General features: G+C 40.1%; 1 protein-coding gene and 1 long non-coding RNA gene across 10 annotated transcripts in view; both read left to right on the top strand.

Moving 5' to 3' along the window:
• LOC140617332 (uncharacterized) overlaps positions 1-1285 on the top strand; it is a 66414-nt gene extending 65129 nt beyond the window's left edge. For 2 of the 9 annotated variants that reach the window (XR_012017574.1, XR_012017578.1), the window contains one exon: positions 538-1285. This is a non-coding gene — a long non-coding RNA (uncharacterized lncRNA). The remainder of the gene's footprint in view (positions 1-537) is intronic. The other 7 variants (XR_012017579.1, XR_012017580.1, XR_012017576.1 and 4 more) reach the window with 7 other exon arrangements.
• Positions 1286-6202: 4917 nt separating this feature from the next.
• The window catches only part of STK38L (serine/threonine kinase 38 like), an 82588-nt gene continuing 75353 nt past the window's right edge, over positions 6203-13437 (top strand). Inside the window, exon 1 of the mRNA XM_072798574.1 lies at positions 6203-6360. The gene's annotated coding sequence lies outside the window, so the exon portion shown is untranslated. The remainder of the gene's footprint in view (positions 6361-13437) is intronic.

The following is a 13437-nucleotide window of genomic DNA, read 5'->3' as shown; positions in this document are numbered from 1 at the left end:
CCATAAGGCTTAAGGAACCACCTCTTTGTCCAGATATGGACCCCACCTGTGGTCCTGTTTCCAACATTCAATCTGACTTGGTAGAGACCCTCTGTCCTCCTTGCCCACTTGGTCTGTCCTATTTTTTGCCTCTGAGCATGGACAGTTTACTTCAAACCATGGAAAATAGGTACCAATAAAGATCATTTTTAGGAAACCAAAGACACCAAATTTATTTTTTTCTTTTTAACTTGATAATAAAAATTTTTAACCATATCTAATATAGCTATATCTAATTTGGTGTATCATCACCAAATATCATAGTGTCTTGCAGTTTCCTTTCTAAGGAACTAAACTGTCAGTTTTTCTTTAGGAGGTGGAGAAAGGGAATCATAATAGCTGGCATTTGGACAGTGGTTTTCATATATACAGTACCATTTCACATGCACAATATACAATGTGTGGTAGTCATTAGTACAATTGCTGAATATTTCTGGTTTTCTCTTCTTCCATGAGTATCAAAAGATTATATTTCCTGGCTCCCTTTTATTTGTATAGGGTCATGCAACTGCTTCTGGCCAGTGGGTTGTAAACAGAAATCTCTACTTAAGACTCTCCAATCTTCTTTTCTTCTGGTATGAAGACTAGTAATGTTCAAGATGATGGCTGCTCCACTGGCCTGGAAGCTGAAGCACCTCTGATGAGCAAGGCCTTACTGATGATCTACAAGGGCAATAAAGCGTAAACAATAAATAAATCCTCACCATTTGAAACTACTAAAATTCCATGATGTTCTGTTACTGCAGCATCACTTAGCCTCATCTTACTCATGCACTAGATTTCCTATATTATAGGTGGGAAAATCCACTGTATCTATGTCTCTGTTAGTATCAGGAATTTATAAGAATCAATGGAAAGCAGACAAAAATCAAAGCAGGAAAGACCTGACTTTTTCTTTCTTCCTGGATGTTGTTATCACCAAAAGTGCTCCTTAAATGCAGAGGATCTGTTTGACTTGTAGCTGACAAGAGAAAAGAATGTTCCATTCTGAAACATATGGTTTTTTAATATTGCTAAATATTATTATTAGCGGAAATGGAAATACTTGAATTGAATGTAGCATGTTCTGGGTCCCACACTAGGTGCTTAATTTATCTCATTTAATTTCACTTAATCCTCACAGTGATCCTAGGAGGTAGCTATTGATATTGAGGTCTTTCTATCTTTAATCTAGTATTATTTGCATTATGGCAATGGGGTTTTATAGGTTTCAAAGTGCTTTTACCATGCATAACTATATTTCATCTTTGTAGTAACTGTTGTGTTAATATTCTTCATTCTACAGATGCAGAAATAGGACTTCAGATAACTTTTTTTGATCTGTGCTAGGTCATATAGCTAGTCACAGAGCCAGGTCCTTGGAATTCAAATCCCATTTTGTTCTTTATTACCCTTTGCAGAGCAATAAATATAACACAAAGATATAGTTAGACATACTGTATTTTTCACTTTTCCTTGAAACTCTTCTTCAGGCATCTGATTTATGTAGGTTTTTTTTACTTTGGGGGAGAAAGAGTCCAAATCTGAGACTGCTTTAGACTTCAGTGACAAACAGTTTGCCATTTAGTCAAGCAGGTTAAAAATTAAATCAAGGATCAATTAAAAGTCACTGTTTCAGGGCACCTGGGTGGCTCAGTTGGTTAAGTGTCTGTCTTCTACTCAATTCATAATCTCAGGGGCCTGAGATTGAGCCCCACATTGGGCTACTTGATCAGTGGGGAGCCTGTTTCTCTCTCTCCCTCTGTCTGCCACTCCTATTTGTGCTCTCTCTCCCTCTCTCTCTCTCTCTGTTATATAAATAAATAAAATCTTAAAACACACACACACATACACACACACAAGTGAATTTCTGCCCTTGTCTCTCTTGTGTGTTTGAGGTGGTAGTATTAAACCCATTTAAACTATGGGGATTAACATAACAGTAATAGCTAACATTCACTATTCATGTTGTAATTAGGCAAGTGACTTAAGTATCTCTGTCTCCAGATTTCTTGTTTTTGCTTTTGCTCAGTTGTGCTTCTTTTGTCTACTATTGGGAATCTGAGTAGCTGCCTTTGTCATTCACTATCTGGGGTGACCTGAGGTAAGTCGTATAGCTCCCTGAGTCTCAGTTTCATTATCTGAAAACTGGGGATAATAATAATACCTAACTCACAGGCTTATTGTAAGGATTAAATGAGTTAGTACCAGCAAAGAGCACAATGCTTGACTCCCAGAGTAAATATTAGTTGCTCTTTAGTCTAAACGTGGAGTGAACCAGGAATTAACATTACTCTTTTATTCACACAGAGAGGAGTGTTAACCAGCTTGTCTTAATAGTCTCTCTCTCTTTTAAAATAATTTTTTATGCTTTAAGAAAATCTCCATACCAGTTATGTTTTTATCATCCTTACTATCTGTGTCTTCTCCTTTTGTTCCTGAATTAGTTTTGCCAAAGTGTTTCCTACTTCCTTGACATTCCAAAGAATCACCTTTTGGTTGTTATAGGTCAATTTCAGCCTTTAAAAGAAATTCCCTATTGCATGAATTTTTGCCTTTATATTTTAGAATTGTATTTGAATTTGCTAATCATAGTAGAATTTACATCCATTTAAAAAACAGAGTTATGGGGGATCCCTGGGTGGCGCAGCGGTTTGGCGCCTGCCTTTGGCCCAGGGCGCGATCCTGGAGACCCGGGATCGAATCCCACATCGGGCTCCCGGTGCATGGAGACTGCTTCTCCCTCTGCCTGTGTCTCTGCCTCTCTTTCTCTCTCTCTCTGTGACTATCATAAATAAATAAAAATTAAAAAAAAAAAACCAGAGTTATGTCTAGGATTGATTATATTTTGATCTGTGATAGTTGGTGCATATAAGGGCCATGGACCCCTGGAAGGGATTCTGTACTCATCTTTACATCCTTCTACTTTCTTTAGATTGCAACTTTTTGAAATCAACTTTTTCAAGTTTCCTGAGTTAAGAACTTGGTTCATCTGTTTTTACATTTTGTGTATTCTGCTAACTGCATTTAATGCAATAAACTATCCTCCAAACATGGCTTTGGCCATATCCCATAATTGCAAAAGCCACAAATATAGCAAAGCACCTTTACTCACCCAGTAGAAAGATTTTATTCATAGTTTCCTTCTGTTATTATTTACTGCCATCATTTGGCATTCATTGGTTACTTCCTATGAGGTAGGACTAGGAGAGTAAAGGTAATACTAAGGAGTCACTTTGGTCAGGGAGCTTACGATTTCAGTTTACATGCTGAAAACAAAAATCAGATGAATTTTGAGGGCTGTAGAGGTTTTCAACCACAATCTTTCTCACTTTCCAGCCTAAGATTTTAACCTGTCAATCTACATTTAGCATAAATTTGGAGAAGAGGGAATAAGTGAAAGGGGATAAAAATTCACGTTCAACCGTAGGTTGATAAAGTTAGCAATGGCCATGGTCTATATCTATTAACTGGGTTTATTACCTGAACTTTAATTCTAATGTCTGAGAGAGTTGATAATAAGGGTTTTGGAAGACTCTATACATAATCTGTGATATAGGCTTGGGTTCTAACTCTGGGTCTATGAAATTTGATGAAAAAGTAGATATACCCATAATCTATATACTTAATTTTTGACATAAATGTATATTTATATATTGTTTTCACTGAAGCCTAACTATAAGTTAGCATTTCTTCCATTATGAGTGTAGTCAGCAAACCACAGTAGTATTAGCAACCTGTGGCTTCACCCCCAAGAGAAATCATACATATTTCCTACCACATGAAAGTTGTTGCAGACATCTAAAATATTATGTGCATCACTGCTGCAAAATTTCTGTAAGTCTTGACCTTGTTATTTAATGCATTAATAAAGATACAAATATATGTCTGTTATCTCTGTGTAATAAATTACCTGCCTCCCCCAAATCAGGGACTTAAATAAGAAATACTTATTATTTTGCATCTCTGTGGGTCAGGAGTCTGGCATGGTTTAGCTGGGTCTGTGGCTCAGGATCCTTTCCCAGGTTGCAGTCAAGGTGTCAGCTAGGGCTGTAGTTACCTCCAGGTTCACCTGGGAGAGAATCTGCTTCCAAGCTTGCTTAAGTTGTTGGCAGTTCTTCATGGGTTGTTGGACTGAGTGTCTCAATTCTTTGGTGTCTGCTGACCAAAGATCTCTCTCAGTTCCCTGCCAAGCAAGCCTCTCCATAAGATAGGTCACACCACGGCAAGCTGGTCACCAGAGTGAGCCAGGGAGAGAGCAAGAGAGGATACAAGATGGAAGCCAGATTCTTTCTGTAGCTTAATGGTGAGACGTGATATCCCATTAGTTTTGCAATATTTTCTTTTTCAAAACCAGTCATTAGATTCTCACTCAATAGGAGGGGGTTGCACAAGACAGAAATGAGGATTATTGGGAGTCATCTTAGAAGTTGCCTATCACATAAGTATATCACAAATTCACTTTTTAGTATTTTGATAACTGTGTGTCAAAAAATAAATTTCCTTTGTAGCCCTAGACAGTTTATTTTATGCATTTAAGAACAATATTCTGAGAAAGGTCCTTAGATTTCACCAGGCTTCTAGAAGGCCACATGGCTCTAATTTATTTCATATTAGGCATATTCAACAACTTCCTGTGGGAATTTTTTTAGAATAGCCTCAGTTTAGAAACTGGAGGTCAAAGCTTTAGCCTTCATAGTATCCTATTCTGATACCCTAGATCAATCCCTATTACTCCAGTGCTGTGAAAAATATATGGTGTATGTGAAATCATTATTTGCTATAGAACACTCCATAAACAGTTCTCCATTCTACTCATTTAATTAAACTGTTCTCCATTCTACTCACTTGAATTAATTATATGTATGTGTGTGGTGGAGGGAGAGAGGTGTACAGGCCTCTGTCAATCATGTTTGATCACAATTAAACCTCCTTATACTCGTATGTAGCAATTGTGGTTTCTTTTTTTTAAGGGTTTTATTTATTCATGAGAGACACACAGATACAGGCAGAGACATAGGCAGAAGGAGAAACCCTGTAGGGAGCTGGATGGGGGACTCGATCCCAGGATCAGGCCCTGAGTCAAAGGCAGACACTCAACCACTGAGCCTACCAGGTGACCCTTATGTAGCAATTGTTATTTGAGTCTCAAAAGGACCCGATATTGGGGGAACTGATTTCCTCAATAATTCACTAATTACCAAAGCAGTGCTCTTTCTGTTACCATCTATATATGAGAAAGCACAGGGTGTAAAAAAAAAAGAGAGAGAGAAAAGAGAGGAGTGATGTCATGATGCCTCCCTAAGTCTTTTCCATCTATCACTTCCTCTTGGTGAAACTAAAGATAATTATATTCTCTGTAAGCATAATAACAGCTTCATATATTGTCTTAGAAGTCTCTAGAAGGCAAGGGTATAACCCCTCCAGTATTTAGATCAAAGATAAGTCTGTTGACAATAACGATTCTCTTATTTGGTTTGTCCAGGAACGTTTCCTCCAACGCATCATCATCTTCACAAAAGCCACCCCTTTGAGTCAAACCACAGGGATTTCCTTTCTATTTCTCAGATCCTACATCAAGCAGCCCAGTACTGCTGGTTATTTTATATTTTCCACGATAAGCCAAGCAAGTTCTTCGTATATGCCTCCAAGTTTTGGTGGCTTTTCCAAATTCGAATCCCTTTCAAGTCTTCGCCGTGGAGTCATGGTTGAGATGGAAAAGGGGCAAGAAGCCCGAGTGGTTTCTAGATGCCACAGCTACTGACTGAGCGAGTTGGTCAGCCAATCCATCTTTGTTGACCACCTTTTCCTAATTTGCAAAATGTGCGTTTTCGTATGTGTGTGTGGTTATCTCTAACCCCCTTTCCATTTCTAGCATTTTTTTGCATCATATTGTGAAGTCCAGAGAAAAACTCCATCACTCAGGACACGTGGCTAGTATGGCAACACACTGGGCGCTCTCACGTGAGGCCTGAACCAGCTTTACGTAAAGAGGGTAGTTGCCACCGTCCGGCCAACTCCACCACGCGGACCACCAGGAGTTCAGCAGGCGCAGGCGGGGCTGGGGGCGGGGCGCAGAGGAGCCCGCGTTGACGACACAAGACTACTTCCGGCTGTGGTGCGTATGACGTCAGAGCCGAGGCTGACCGGCCCAGCCACCGAGAAGCCGCGGAGGGAGGGCTCGCGAGAGTTCAGGAAGGCCGCCCCGAGATTCCGGCGCGGCCGCGGGCGCCACCTCCCGGGGGCGGGGCGAGGGCGGAGCGGGCAAAAGGGAGCGGACGGGCCCCGGGCCGGCTGCGGTCCGTGCGAGGCTGAGCCGGCCGCGGGCGCGACCGGAGGCAGGTGAGTACGCGGATGCGGCGCGCGGCGGCCGCGCTGGGGGTGGGGGGGGGGCCCGCTGGGCGCGCCGGCCGCAACTCTGCGAGCAGGGGCCCGGGGAGACGTGAGGCGTCTTTGGGCGTCCAGGGACAGCCGGGTGATGCCGGGGCTGGCGGCGGCTCCAGGGAAGCCCCGGCGACGGCCTTGGCCCTCCTGTTCCCCGAGGACCCGGACAGGTCGCCCCGAGCCCGGGGAGGGATCTTCGTGCCGCCCTGCCCCTGTCCCCTTCCGCTCCTCGGCCCCCGAGCACCCCGACCCCGACCCCGACCCCGGTCCCTGCCTGGGCTTCATAAACAATAACAAATGTCGCGGCACCGCTCCTGGTGCCCCCCGCGCGCCCGTCCCGCGCCCCGCAGCCGAGGTCGCCGGGGCGGAGGATTCGAGGCAGGGCTCCCATTGTGGGGGCTGCTTGTGTACCGTTCCTAAAAACTGATGCGTCAGATCGCTGAACAGTTCTCAGAGCCACACGGCGGAGCCTCCCAGGCTCCCAGGAGCGCGGAGCGCTCAACACCGGTCGCAGAATCTGTCCCTGCCCCTGGCACCCTAGACGCTCTCTTCCGACATCATTTTCTCCCACTCCACCCCCACCCCCCTTATTTTATTTATTTATTTATTTATTTATTTATTTATTTATTTATTTATTTATTTATTTATTTATTTATTTATTTTTTGCCTCATTACTGTCGGGGACAAACGAGTGCTTGTTTGCTAAGGGACTAGGCAAAGGTTGTACCCGATGGAGAAGGAGACGCTTCGTCCTTAGAAAGTTACCAGGTTGACAGCCAGAGAACAAACTTTATTTTCCAAACCAGCGGCCTCCCGTTTACCGATGCGGCTTTTTTTGTTTGTGTTTGTTTGTTTTGTTTTGTGGGATCGCTTTTCGGGTTGCAAGTTTGGAGGAAGGATATAAAAAGGAATGGGGGAGGGGGGGCGGGGAGAGCTGGAGGTGCTGGAAGCGGTGGCTTGTCCAAAAACTGTGATGCTGTTGTTCTCGCCTGGTAAAATGCAGGAGCAACGCTCTTGTCTGTTTCACATAACTTGTGATAAGTTTTGATAGAAGCCAGTTGCTCTGAAAAAGGCCTCAGTATCAGCTGTCTTACTGCTGAAGTCTGGGGAAACAACGCTTAGTGTTTTAATTTATGCCTCTTGGTTGTAAGATGGGAGTGAAAGCTTGTCTTTTAGGGGGTGGGCCTGGGGTGGGGACTTCCACTTGTCAGGTCTCCCTACTTTAAGGCAGGATCTATTGTTGCTTAAGCCCAATTTTAGTTACCCAGTGCAGATTTTTTTTTCTTTTTTTTTTTTTTTGGTCTCAGTTGTATATCTATATAAGGTCCTGGGAACCTCTTGTGTTTGATTTTTTCTTTGTATGCCTCAGGATATATAAAACAATTAAGTTTACTGTACTCTACCCAGTAGCTGAAAGGTATTATATGTGAGTTAGCCACTATTGTGACTATTTGAGGAAGAGAAATTAGTTCAAAATATGATGTTGAGATTACATTTGTTCATTGCATAGGTTCATCAAAGTACTTTTTTTTAATTTTTTTATTTTTTATTTATGATAGTCACACACAGAGAGAGAGAGAGAGGCAGAGACACAGGCAGAGGGAGAAGCAGGCTCCATGCACCGGGAGCCTGACGTGGGATTCGATCCCGGGTCTCCAGGATCACGCCCTGGGCCAAAGGCAGGCGCCAAACCGCTGCGCCACCCAGGGATCCCTATCAAAATACTTTTGTGTGAAAAATCCTGATCTCAAAAAGTAAAGTTTTTTTTTTTTAGTTTGATGTGGCTTAGCTTTGTATTTTTCTCCTGGTTAAGATGGTTGATAATGTTTTCCATTTGGCTGTGGATGTGTTTAGGATGAGACATAAATTGGGTGTAGTTTTTGTACTCCTTTGAAAGGCCCTGCCACTGAGGAATGAAAAAAAAATTAGACTTAGAAAAGCCACATGAAATGAATGCAGTTCTTTTTTCAGCCTTCTGTTTTTTAGTTTGTTTGAGTCAAAGAATAGAGACTAGGAATATTTGTGCATATGAATGAGTCAAAGAATAGAGAGACTAGGAATATTTGTGCATATGAATAGGTGTCCTCAGCAGTATTTATGTTGAAAAAGGTGGACACTATAAAAACAAAGGAAAATTTGTAGAAAATGGTAACAAAGCAAGGCACTCAATTCAGCCATTTGTTTTTAGAAAAGTTCTGTTCTCTCAAAGTAAGGGCAACATTACTGTGTGAACAAAGTTGGACAATACTTTAGAAAGTGCTTCCCCAGTGATCCAGAATAAGTTGGATGCTTGTTTGATGTGTGTGTGTGTGTGTGGCACTTTTTTAAAGAGGGAAAAGGGCACAAATCAGAGCCAGAAAGATTTGCATCTCAATGTAATATTAAAATGATTTTATTTTACATAAATAGTGTAGGGTGAATCAAGCAAGCATATTGTCTTTTAGCATCCCCAGGATTACATTAAAATCAGCAGATGGGCAAGTTATGATTAGGTTAGACTTGACATATGCAGAAATTATGCTACTGTATTTTTATATTAAAAGTACCAGGGGCTTTTTAAAATGAAATAATGCACATAAGCTTTTGGGGCATAAGAAATTTTTAAGAAGTAAGTTTAAAAAATATCCTTAGCACTTTAAACATATTAAATTAATCCTTCGTTCCTCCTTCCCTCTCCCCACAAAATTTCATTTAAGTCTTAAGAGAATGTTTAGCAAGGTAAGAACAGTATTTAAGTGCAATGATTACATAAAGCTCTTGTCTCCAGGTCAAGGTTTGCTAACTGACAGGGTATGATTGTTCAGAACCTTTAGAAAGAGGGAAAAGAAGGACAACAGTGAACAATATTTGCTGTCTGGTGCACTCAGACGAGCTGTAGTCTCTATCTTTAGAGAGATACAATCTAATGGGAGAGAAATGTACCCAAATAACTGTAATACACATGCATTTTGTGGAGAAGCCTAGGAGAGGGATTAAATTCTACTTAGATCAGCTAAGGAAGGTTTTGAGTAGGGAAAGGTATTCGTGTAAATGATTTGGCTGATGTAGTTGTAATCATCACGATAAGTAAACACTTTATATAATGCCGATTGCTGCTAAAATCTTACATGTACTAATTTACATGGGCTTAATTCTTTTTTTTTTTTAATTTTATTTACTTATTCATGAGAAACAGAGAGTGGCAGAGACACAGGCAGAAACAGGGTCCATGGAGGGAGCCTGACGTGGGACTCAATCCCGGGACTCCAGGGTCACGCCCTGGGCTGAAGGCAGGCGCTAAACTGCTGAGCCACCCAGGGATCCCTACATGGGCTTAATTCTTATAACCACCATATGGAGTAGGTATTTGTTATTCCCATTTTGCAGTCAGGGTAACTGAGGTACTAAACCAGATAACTAGAAAATGACAGCACAAGGACTCCAACGCAAGCATCTGGTTTATACCTGGTGCTTGTGCTTAATCTCTGTCCTTGTTTTCTCTTCCATTCTCAGTAGTCTTTCTCAGGTCTTTTTCAAAAAATTGATTTAGGAAAATACATTTCTCTGGCACATAGATTTAACTTACTTTTCTAGAAAGAGCTTCAAAATGAAGAAAACCCAGGTAAATAAGTTATTTTTGGAATGCTAGGAAATCCATTTCAAAAAGCTGCTCTTGGTGCAAATTAAATGTAACCATTGAGTGGGACTTTTGATAAATATGACTTATCACTTAGTATCATACCCATAAGGATTTAGAAATGAGAAATTGTAACTATATGAACTCCTTTGCCTAATGGAATGTTTGAATCATTGTATATTTTGGCTTGTAACTTAAAAAAATCACTTGGCACTGAGTATTTTTTGGATTGAATTGTGAAGTTGGAATTCAGTTAATGATTGATAGTCTCAGCCCTTTTAGTTTTTATTTCCACAAACAGCTAAATATACTATGCCTGAATCAGGTTTTTTTGTTTGTTTGTTTGTTTTTTAAATATTTTACTTTTAAGCAATCTCTGTGCCTAGGGTAGGGCTTGAACCCCAAACTCCAAGATCAAGATTTGCACGCTCTAACAACTCAGCCAGCCAGGTGTCCCATGAATCAGGATTTTGAATAGAGGGTTGTACATCTATAAAATGAGGGAAGTTCAATCACTGATACTTTATGTTAGGGCAACTTTGAAAGCTCTTTGGAATTGTAAAATAAAAGGTGCCATAGAAATGCACTGTGCTGGGGCACCTGGGCGGCTTAGTGGTTGAGCACAAGTCCCTCATCAGGCTCCCTTTCTCCCTCTGCCTGTGTCTCCGCCTCTTTCTGTGTCTCTTATGAATAAATAAATAAAATCTTAAAAAAAGAAATGTGCTGTGCCTAGTATATAGGCCTACTCAGTAACTTAACTGCTTCTTTGTTGAATGAATGGTCAAATGATTTTATTAATGAAATTTCAAGAATGTTTCACGTTTGTTACTGGTTATTAAAGTATTGGGATCATAGTAAACTCAATTAGATACAAAATTTAGGGGGGAAAAAAAGTATATCTCAGCAGTGGTTAGGGGTACTCTCTACCAAGATGCAGACACTTCAGCTCCTTTGTCAGTGTCCTGATTGACCAAACTCACAATAGAGTTCTAGAGGTGTATTTTCTAAGATTGAATATAGTAAGTGTTCTCTCCATGTCTGAGTTGGGTGGATTGTAGAAAACCCCCACAGTAGGATAATTTATAGTTGATAAGCTTAAAACGTAATAGGAAAAGTAGAAGAACTAAAGCCAGAATTTAAAGCTCCTATATTATTATAATTAGACAAAAGTGGCAAAACAAGTTTAAATATATATATATGTATGTGTGTGTGTGTGTATTTTTACACAGCTTAAATTAATAGTAATGGCATAGTATTTCCATGTACCACCATTTGATTGACAACATTTTTAGTATCTTCAGCCTATAATTTCATGCAGATACTTTTAAAATTTTTTCTTTAAATTAAAATAATTTTTTTTAAAGACTTTATTTGAGAGAGAGAGTGCGTGAGAATGCAGGAGGAGGCACAGAGAGAGGGAGAGAGAATCTTAAGCAGACTCTACACCCAATGTGGAGCCTGATTCAGGGCTCCATCTCCAACCCTGAGATGACCTGAGCCGAAATCGAGAGTCAGACCATTAATCAACTGAGCCACTCAGGCAACCCTCATGCAAATACTTATAAGGCAAGTATGCTTTGTTATAAGAAGAAGTTAATGTTTCTCTAAATACAGGTTTAGTTTTGAAAGGTTATTATTCTTAGTAAAGAGGAGTGTGAGTTGGTCCCTCAGAGGGAAACCAGATATACTCTCACCTCCTTGCTGGTAGAAATTGTTGGGTATCTTTTCCCCTAATAGACTAGAAAATAGACTTTAAAAATCCACTGAGACGGGTAGCTTCCCTGTTAGATGATCTCTGCACAGGTCTTAGAAAAGACCTTAGCAGTGACAGGTCACATGGTGAGCTGACCATTCACTCACGTTGGGTAAATTCAAAAAAGGCCTCGAACTTTGGCAGTTTTACGATACTAGCACTTCTGTTATGCTCTGCTTCTAAACTGGTAAACAAGCTCCTTGCTTTCTCCTGAATTAACACCAGACCAATTGACAACCCAGATTAATGTTGATTCTCTGGCCACACATGCAGGTTTCTTGTTCTCCTTGTCTTTTGCGGACTCTTACTGATTCCATAGGTATAGACTTTATTGCCACTTGTAAGTCTGATCCCATATACACAGCAGCATCCAATGTTTACCTACCTCTTAGATTTCTTACCTTTCCCCTTGTTTTCTTATCTTTTATAATTATTTGCTATCTCTACATCTGTTTCCTAACTTTGGAACACTTTCATTACTTTTGCAATTACTGAAGATGATGGAGTTAAAAAATATTTAACACCTAAAATCAGTCACAAATAAAACAACTTCCCCAGAAAAAAGAACAAGAGGACAGAAACCTAAATGACTTTGCATGGTTGTTAGTACCATCTATTTTTGGCAAGCAGAGTTGGTGTGCCTTTGCTATGGAGCCTAGCTTTCATTCTGTCTAGGAAGAGTTAAAAAGGTGAAAATTCAGAAACAGGCTTCTGTACACATCAATAAGCACTTTTTTTTTTTTTTTTTTTTTTTTTTTTTTGCGGGGGGAGGGCTGTCCTGCTCTTTCTCCATACAGTCATTGCTATTCTGCTTTTATGACATTGAGATTTTGGCTCCAATTCTGTAGATTCTTCAGTAATCCTGAAGACACAGTATGTAATATGTCCGTTTAACATGAAAAAATGCTTTGTGTTATCTGTGTTCCTCAAACTTTATCTCCCAACAGGAATTTATAGACTTAGCTTTCTGTCTGTCACCTTCCCTTCTGACATGTTCTTGGCTCTTTTTTCTTCCTGAATATCACCAGTGTACTGGTCTAATAATAATTTTATCAACAACAGTAATCACTCACTTATCACTTACTATGTACAAGACATAACGCCAAGGACTTTATATAAATATCATCTCATTTAATCCCTGCAGCAACCCTATGAGTTATTATTTCTGCTTATACATGAAGAAACTGGAGTTTTTGGAGGAGTGACCAGGATCATGTGGGTAGATAGTAAGTGATGGAGTTAGATCTTGATCCCTAAGATCCAGTTTGCTTTCTCTTGTATTGCTTTGTTTTATTTAAAATAACTCATCCTCTGCTATTTAATTTAGTTCCTTCTTCTAGTCCCACCTGAATTTTCTTTCTTTCCTTTTCTTCTTCCCATTTTTAGGAATTATTTACAGTTTTTGCACATCAAACATAAATTCGTTTAGGAGAAGTATACAGAAATAATTCAACTTTACTTATATTTTCTTGCTTTTGGGGAGAGCTATTGTAAGAATAGTAGTTGTAGCCCCTTACATTTGTATTGTGCTTTGTATTGTATTGCAATCCTCCCTCTAATTCAAATCTTTAGATTAAAGGCTGCTACATATACTTTCCTAAGGACTGTGCAAAATTAGTTGATGACACAGTTCTTGCCCTCAGCAATTTTAATGCTGAAATAAATG

This window comes from Canis lupus, chromosome 25 (assembly GCF_048164855.1).
Source record: "Canis lupus baileyi chromosome 25, mCanLup2.hap1, whole genome shotgun sequence".
Taxonomy (NCBI): Eukaryota; Metazoa; Chordata; class Mammalia; order Carnivora; family Canidae; genus Canis; species Canis lupus.
The sequence above is the reverse complement of the archived record's forward strand: the minus strand, read 5'-3'. Positions and strand labels throughout refer to the sequence as shown.